This window comes from Saccopteryx leptura, chromosome 4, assembly GCF_036850995.1.
Source record: "Saccopteryx leptura isolate mSacLep1 chromosome 4, mSacLep1_pri_phased_curated, whole genome shotgun sequence".
Classification (NCBI taxonomy): Eukaryota; Metazoa; Chordata; class Mammalia; order Chiroptera; family Emballonuridae; genus Saccopteryx; species Saccopteryx leptura.
Window position 1 is genome coordinate 175,701,693 of NC_089506.1, and position 8,408 is coordinate 175,710,100.

Below are 8,408 nucleotides of genomic sequence, written 5' to 3' on the forward strand. Positions count from 1 at the left end.
TTAGCAAGTGAAAAAAACTAAAGTTATTCAAGACAGTAAAGAAGCTTTACTTTAAACCAGCAATTTTCAACCTTTTTTTTTTTATCTCATGCCACATATAGACTAATGATTAAAAACTATAGCACATCTAAAAAACATATATTTTTTGCTTATCTGACTGAAATAAGGTACAATTTCAATTCAATAACAAAGCAAGCAGCTATTGTCTTGGTTGTGGTCATTTTTTTAAATTTGGCAATCTAAAGGAAAAGAAGTCAGTGCCCCTGACTAAATAGTCAGGTATAGCATGCTTTATAAATTTTTGTGGAACACTGGATGAAAATTACTGTTCCAAACAAACAAAAGAGGAAAATGGTGACATGCACCACTTTTCATTTGAAGTGATCTGTTTAGCCAAACACACTTTGTATATAATTCTGAAACTATTTATTGCATAAGAACATGCTATGAATTCTGAGAGGTAGAAAATATGAGCATTAATTTGTCTCAAGAAGATGAACATAGGTTTCTTCAGTCCTCTACCTCACACCTGTTAGATTGACTATTATCAATAAGACACATAAAAACAAATGTTGGAGAGGCTGTGGAGAAAAAGGAACCCTCATTCACTGCTGGTGGGAATGCAAATTAGTATAACTGTTATGGAAGAAAGTAAGTGGTTCCTCAAAAAATTAAAAATAGATTTACCATATGACCCAGCAATCCCTCTACTGGGTTTCTAACCCCCAAACTCAAAAACATTGGTACATAAAGACACATGTACCCCCATATTCATCATAGCATTGTTCACAATGGCCAAGACATGGAAACAACCAAAGTGTCCCTCAATAGAGTATTGGATAGAAGATGTGGTACATACATACTATGGAATAATACTCAGCCATAAGAAATGATGACATAGTGACATTTACAACAACATGGATGGACTTTGAGAACATTATACTGAATGAAATAAGTAAATCAGAAAAAGCTAAGCATTATATGATTTTACACATAGGTGGGATATAAAAGTGAGACTCATGGACATAGATAAAAGTAAAGTGGTTACCAGTGGGAAGGGAACATGGGGGAGGGGAGAAAGGATGTGCTGGAAGGGGAAGGAAATATGGGGTAAGGGAGGTGGGGTAGGGGGGAAATTGTAATGAGGGACAAATATAGGGTGACAGAAAATGATTTGAATTTGGGTAATGGGTATACAACATAATCAACAGTTCAAATGCTATAAAACTGTTTACCTGAAACCTATGTGTTCTTATTGATCAATGTAACCACATTAAAGTCAATTTTCTAAATAAAATTTAAAAAAAAGAATGAATGTATTTTAAATTCCCTGGATGGAAATTCTAAATTTAAGAATTTAGAATTTGAAAAGTAATAATTATTTTGCAATTGAAATTTGTTCCTGATATCTAAGAAAACTGGCAGAAACACAAGTCCATTTCTTCACTTGGTATCTCTCATAATTTTTAAAATGCTTTTTCCATAATACTAAAATTATTAATTTCTAAAATTATAAACTCATATATTTACTCCTAACCACAATTAATCATTAAATAGTCTAATGTGAGCCTGTTCATAAAGAATCCACGTTTTTAAAATTGTTTTATATAAGAAGTACATACAAATATATATATTTAATGAATGAGCAAATAACTATACAAATGTATCTGCAGATACAGTAAAGTGTTACTATCATTCAGTGCCAGTTAGTGTTTTAAGAAAAAAATTACCAAGTAAATATAAAAGTCAGAGGTAAGATGAAGAGAACAGCATGTGACTGCAGACATGATGAACTGGAAGTAGCTCCGAGAACAGGAGCTGCATTTATGGGAGAAGCCAGTGTCCACTGGGAGCACGTAAATCACAAGGGTGATGTGGGGTCTAAGATTCCAAAGGCGAGGAGATAGTATGGCACCGCTACTGGATGGGGTAGGGTGGGGTGGAGCCTGGAGTAAGCAGGAGTTCATATGTGGAAAGGAGAGTGTAGGAGCCACGACAGGAACTAAGAGAAGTTGTGAGCTCAGCTAAGGGGAGCTGGTGAGCAAGAAAGGTTAGTACACAGATGGCAGATAAGACCTTGTAAGTTATACAAACACAGTTCGGACTCGATTCTAAGCACAGTAGGGAACCTGTGGTAGGCTTTTAAACTTCATAATCAGATTTGATGTTTAGAAAAATTCCCTTGGCTGTAACATGGTGAATGGATAGGAGATCAGGGTCTGTAATACAAGAAGATAATACTATATAGTTAGCAGACATTAATGTATTATTTGAAGGAGATGATAATCACCTTGAAGTAGTAAAGTGTCATTGAGAGCAGAATGAAGTGAATGGATTCCAGAGATATACTGATATAGTTTTAAAGGAGTGTGCATAAAAACAAGTTTTAACAGTGCCCAGGATTCTGTCTTGGGCAACTGACTGGTGGGTAGTTTGTGCCAGCCCCTGATGAAGTAGACTAAAAGGGAATGAGAGCAGGGAACAGCAGAGATGATAATATTATCTGTGCACATATGGCGTAGGGTGTCTCCTGGGCCATCCAAATGATTGTGGTCTGTAGGTAGTTGGATAAACAGATGTAAGATTTAGAAGAATCTTGATCCAAGTTAGAGACTTGAAATTCAGTCTTAAATAAATATAATTGAAAATGGGAATGGGTGAAAGCTCTCAAAGACAATTGTGGAGAAAGAAAAGAAAGTAATTCTAAAGCAAGAATCCTAAGAATCACTGACATTTAAATAGCTGGCTAAGAAAGAAAAAAAAAAAAGCCTGAGAAAAGGATACTGTCAGAAAGGTAGAAGGAAAATTTATTTTAATTGTAAAAATTATCATTGTAATGAGATCATTTTGTATTGCATGGGGCTAATCTACATTTTTAAGAATGTTACCATGATCTGTTGGAAAAATGAATAGAAACAAATGGAGGAATGTTTGGAGGCTGAAATATTAGGAAAAACAGAGCTAAGGAATCACATTCATTTACTGGTTCACCCATTGACACATTCAAGATCTTCTTTTAAGTATTCATTGTGGGGCACTGTAAAAGACAACACAGCACCCATGAACATAAATCAAGTGGAGAGTAGAGTCTGGCTCTCAGGAGCTTATGCACTGTGGTTAAGAGATGAGACATGCTTTCATAAATAATTTGAGGTAGAACAGGGCATGTTTCCTAAAGAAAGCACAGGAAACATACTAAGGAAGTTCAGGAAAAGAATACAGAGCCCTGCCACAAGGTCAGGCTCAGTGTAGATTCTCAGTATATACATGTTGGATCAATTTGTGCCATTCAGCTGGAGAGGCTAAAAGGGATTTCTGTAGCAGTTGACATTGGCCATTAACATAGAAAAAATTTTTAATATTTAAATATAAAGGAAAGGATTTGGTAAATCATTGGCAGGTAAAAGGGCAGCAGCTGGAGCTGCTTAATCTGGAGCAAAGACCTGAGAGATGTATTTATTTTAAAACTATTTTGAACATGTGTCTGTATTAACCTCAGGTTATATGAAAATAAACACCCCATTGTGACAGTTTCACTGATCAAGAGCTGAAATTGCTATGGGTCATAGCCATTCCGCAATGTATAGTGTCCAAACACTTTTGAATCCTTTTTTTTTAACCCTCAAAGACACCTTTAATAATCAGGACAGTCATTTCCACATGTGTAAATTGAGACCTGGGTGGTAAAATAGGACAGAATCTGAGCCTCTGCACTGCACTAGCTAGACCTTATGTTTTAGAGTGTACTGGGAATTTTTATAAGGACATTGTCAGTAAATTATTTTAGAATAATTAAAAATGTATAGAGCCCTTAAAGAGAGATTTTAATTCTTGGTCAGACCAGGTAAGAACAAAAGTTTCTGACTAAGCAAATAGAGTATGTGTGCATTGAGTTCTGTGTCTTGTACATGGTGAGGGCTTCTGAATGGCATGGCTGAGATGGTCTCCACTAAAGAGCATTGGTAGAGGCTGTGCAAATTAACGAGAGGACTTCCAAAAACACAGTGAGGACACTTACGTGATTTTAGGATTGAGCGATTATTTGGAAGCTTAGTTTCTGACCCTAGGTTCATGGTTTCATTCAAGATCAGTTGCTAATTCTTTAAATGATACCAGTTTTTATTTTTATAGAGTACTATAATAATATTTGTAGTCAGGTGAGGAGGATAGATGGGAAAATGACAACAAAGTCAGAGGCCTCTTTGGCAGGCACTCTTACCCAGTGAGAAGATCTGTATGGTCTTTATATACTCTCCAGAATCTGTGTATGTCCATACTGTGCATATAATTCTGTGATGTGTCATTTAGTTCTAGCTACTCAACATGCCACAGCTAAGTCTGGTTTATGTTATAATACAATTCTTAAAATTCATAATTCAACATCCAGAGACCTACTTTTTGTATGAAAAATGCCTGTTAATTTAGATATATGAATTTTAAAGTAGCCTAAACAGAATTCTTTTTGAGTAAGATATCTTTTGCTATCTTCTTAAAATAGCATACCAAAAAGTAGTAAATTTATTTAATTCTAATGAACATTCTTGAATATACACCAAAACTTCTATTTATGTGGACTGTTATATGCTACTAATGTATGACAGTATTTATATGACTTATATCATGCTCACTGCTAATAAATAAAAGTGTAAGGTGGCCCTGGCTGGTTGGCTCAGCAGTAGAGAGTTGGCCCAGTGTATGGAATTTCCAGGTTCGATTCCTAGTTGAGGCACACAGGAGAAGCACCCATCTGCTTCTCCACTCTTCCCCCTCTCCTTTCTCTCTATTTCTCTCTTCCCTCCTGCAGCCAAGGTTCATTGGAGAAAAGTTAGCCTGGGTGCTGAGGATGGCTCCATGCCCTCCAACTCAGGCTCTAGAATGACTCTGGTTGCAAAGGAGCAATGCCCCAGATGGGCAAAGCATTGCCCCCTGGTGGGCATGCCAGGTGGATTCTGGTCGGGTGCATGCAGGAGTCTGACAGCCTCCCTGCTTCTGACTTCTGAAAAACACATACACACACAAAAAAAATGTGTAAGCTTATGTCTACTAAAATTTTTAAATCCCTACCCTTAATATATATATTGCAATCAAATGTAATATTCCTTAATTAAAAGTGATATAACTTCCTTCCTCAGTTATTTGATAGGAATACAAGTGTGTGAGGTGTCTTTCAGATGAACCCTCTGCTGGCTTTCTTAATTACTAGATGTGTCCCCGAGTGCCTGAACAAGGAATGGTGCATAGGCATTAGTTCCAAGTTCCACTTCCCATTTTTTAACCTTAGCCAACTTTTAGCTTTCTGCCTTAAGTTTAAAGTCTTTGCCGAACACATATAAAATTGCTTTCAATTCTTCAACTGAGTATCATCCCAACTCAGGAAGACAGAAGAACACACTACTTTCTTGCTGTGAGTGTACAGTAGGAGTAAAGGAAGGTTGACACTGATTTCCGGTGTGCAGATTTGAGGTACTCTTGACTAGAAAGCACTTTTTGTTTTGAGAGAAAGAAAGAGAGATGAGAAGCATCAACTCCTAGTCGTGGCACTGTAGTTATAGACATTGATTGCTTCTCATATGTACCTTGATCAGGGGACTCCAGCTGGACCAGGGACGCTTTGCTCCAGCCAGTGACCTTGGGTTCAAACCAGTGACCTTGGGTTCAACCCAGCGATCTTGGGGTTTTAAACCTGGGACCTCAGCATCCCAGTTTGACAATCTATCCATTGCACCACCACTAGACAGGTGTACTTTTTTATAGTTTAGTTTTTGCATCCCTATTCTAAATCATTATGGATGTTTTTAAAAATCTTAAATATTGCTAGAATTCTATGGGCTTTTAGAAGACTCAAAAGCCAATTTTATTTTCCTTTCTGTCACTGAGACATATACAAGAACAAGTGCTCAGATTTACAAACATTGACCCACATACATTTTCTGAAAGGCAGGTGTAGCTAAAGACTTTGCTTTTAATATGTGTGTATGCTTGTATGTTTCATCTAGGCCTGTATATCATGGCATATGTATGCGTGTATATATATATATATATTTATATATATTTATGTATAAAAGGTATCAACAAGAAGATGGAGTCATCCATATGGAATAGAAATATAGGTAAATTGAGTCCTTGATTTTCCTGAATATCACTTACTATCTGAAAATAGGAGAAGTTTACAGAAACCAAATCTTGAGGCAGAGCCTGTAATTTTTTAAATAATGGACCCATATTTTCTAAAGCTACACCAATGCTCAGAGACCTCCTGAGTTTAGAAAATATATTTTATATTCTTATAGCAGCAAGAAAAAAAAAGTGTTTTCAAGTTTGGACCTTTTACAGTTCAGTCAACAGCTGTTGGTAAAAATCACTGGTACTTAGAAAAGAAGCTCATTATGCTGAAGGCTTCTGTGTCCAGTCCCACCAGTTAACAAAAGGGACAAGATCATCATAGCATTATGGAACAATTTTGAAATTCAGTTAATTTGATGAGAAAAAATTGATGTTTGTTCTCATCTGTTTTATTTCCTTTCCACAGTATATCATAGCATGAAATGTGTACCACAACCAGCACAAATATATTTGATCAGAAACATCCTATCAAGCCTAAATGAGGTGGCCCCAGGGTAGAATATGTAATTTGATTGGGCACATTAGTAAAAACCAAGCACTATTATCCTAAACTGGACTGTGAATTTTCCAGTTTGACTCAGTGAAAGTTTGTTGTGTATTCATATGTATCATGCCACAGGAAAATAGATCAAGTTCATATTAATGACATTAGCCAAAAGTTGAGATGCCATACTGCCTTCTAAAAGTGAACAGATAGATAATTCTTTAAAGTATCTTTACATATTTAGGTAAGGATCAAGAATGGGATGCTTCTCATTGAAATCCCATATTGAAATCCATGCAAACCAAAGATGAAACAAGTTATTGTGACAAGGATTTTTACTGAATAAAAATAGTTTGACAACTCAGTTAACCTTCCAAATTCAGGCCAGGAAATACATGAATTTCCTGTGGGACTGGCAGATTATGATGGTGGGAAATGTGTTTTACTTACTACTTTACCCTTAGCAACTTGTATGTATATGGTCTCTGGTAGATTTCTGATAAATATGCCCTGACCCGGGCCCAGATTGATACAAACTTGCCCTTCTTTCTTACCGAGTGTCTGAATGTTTGATAGGCTGCTGGGGTGTCAGAACCACGCCCACCGGGAACTGCCCATCAGCTGCAATACTTTAGCCTAATTTACACCTTTTTTTCCCGTCTGTTTCTTTCTAATATGATACCAAATTCAGGCATATTCTCTCAAATTCTGCCACTCTAAACTTTTGATTCTGAATTTTATTTCAAGTCAGGAAGTGGCACACTCTTTTCCCAGTGAGAACCTGCAGTCGCGAGCGACTGGAGAGTCATCCTTCCAGATTACGCTCCCTCCTTGCGCTCTACTGGGTTTCTTTGTTTTCTGGGATGATGTTTGTTTGCTCCCTTGAGCTATAAGCATCTCAGTTTGATTTACCTTATTTAACCATATCTTCATACATATAAGATATCTGCAGTATTTCCCGAGTGTTCTAGGGTCTGCTGTAGTTATATTGAGAGAAAGCAATTTTAATATTACCATCCAACCAATAACATTACAAGTAAGAACAATTTTAAGACAAAGGAACTGCAAGTGGATGTCACTAAGCCCAGGAAGCTTTCTCAAATAGGAAGATTGGCTAATAAGCCTTAATTCACTTTCAGAGTCCTAGGCTGATTATGTTTAGTGTTCCCAAATACACAAAATGATATTGCTAGCCTTGTCAATTTAGGAAATTGCTGACATCAGAGGCAGTGTGAGAGGATTTCTTCTTTCCAGTAATGGCTAAGTTATTTACAATATCCTTCCCTCACCAAAGATAGTTTAAACTACCATCTGGAACACTTTAAAATTTTTTCTTAAAAGCAAGGTTAATATAAAAAGATTTAAAAAAAATCACCAGAGTAAAACTAAAGGAAATTGGGAACCTCAGGTGTAAGCAAGGATTAAAGCTGTTCTTACCTGGATGGCATTTGCTGATCCTAGACAATTTGAACTTTTATTTTGAAAGTCTTATAGGCAAGAGGAATGAAAATCAAACTCCAGGTAGTGAAATCTTATAAAGGAAACAACGCAATAAGCTAGGACCCTAAAAGACTAAATCCTGAGGGTGTGATACTAAAAATAGTCAACATAGTCTTAAACGTTATACTTCAATTTCGGTATTCTTGAGCACATGGACGTGGACATTAAAGAACTTGAGCTACATTTACGGGAGAGTCCAGTATCCATCAGAAGTACATAAGAGTTCAGGAGTGATATGAGGTCTAAGATCTGAAAGACAAAGAGAAGGCCGTCTGGCACCACCTCTGGGTAAGGTTGGGAG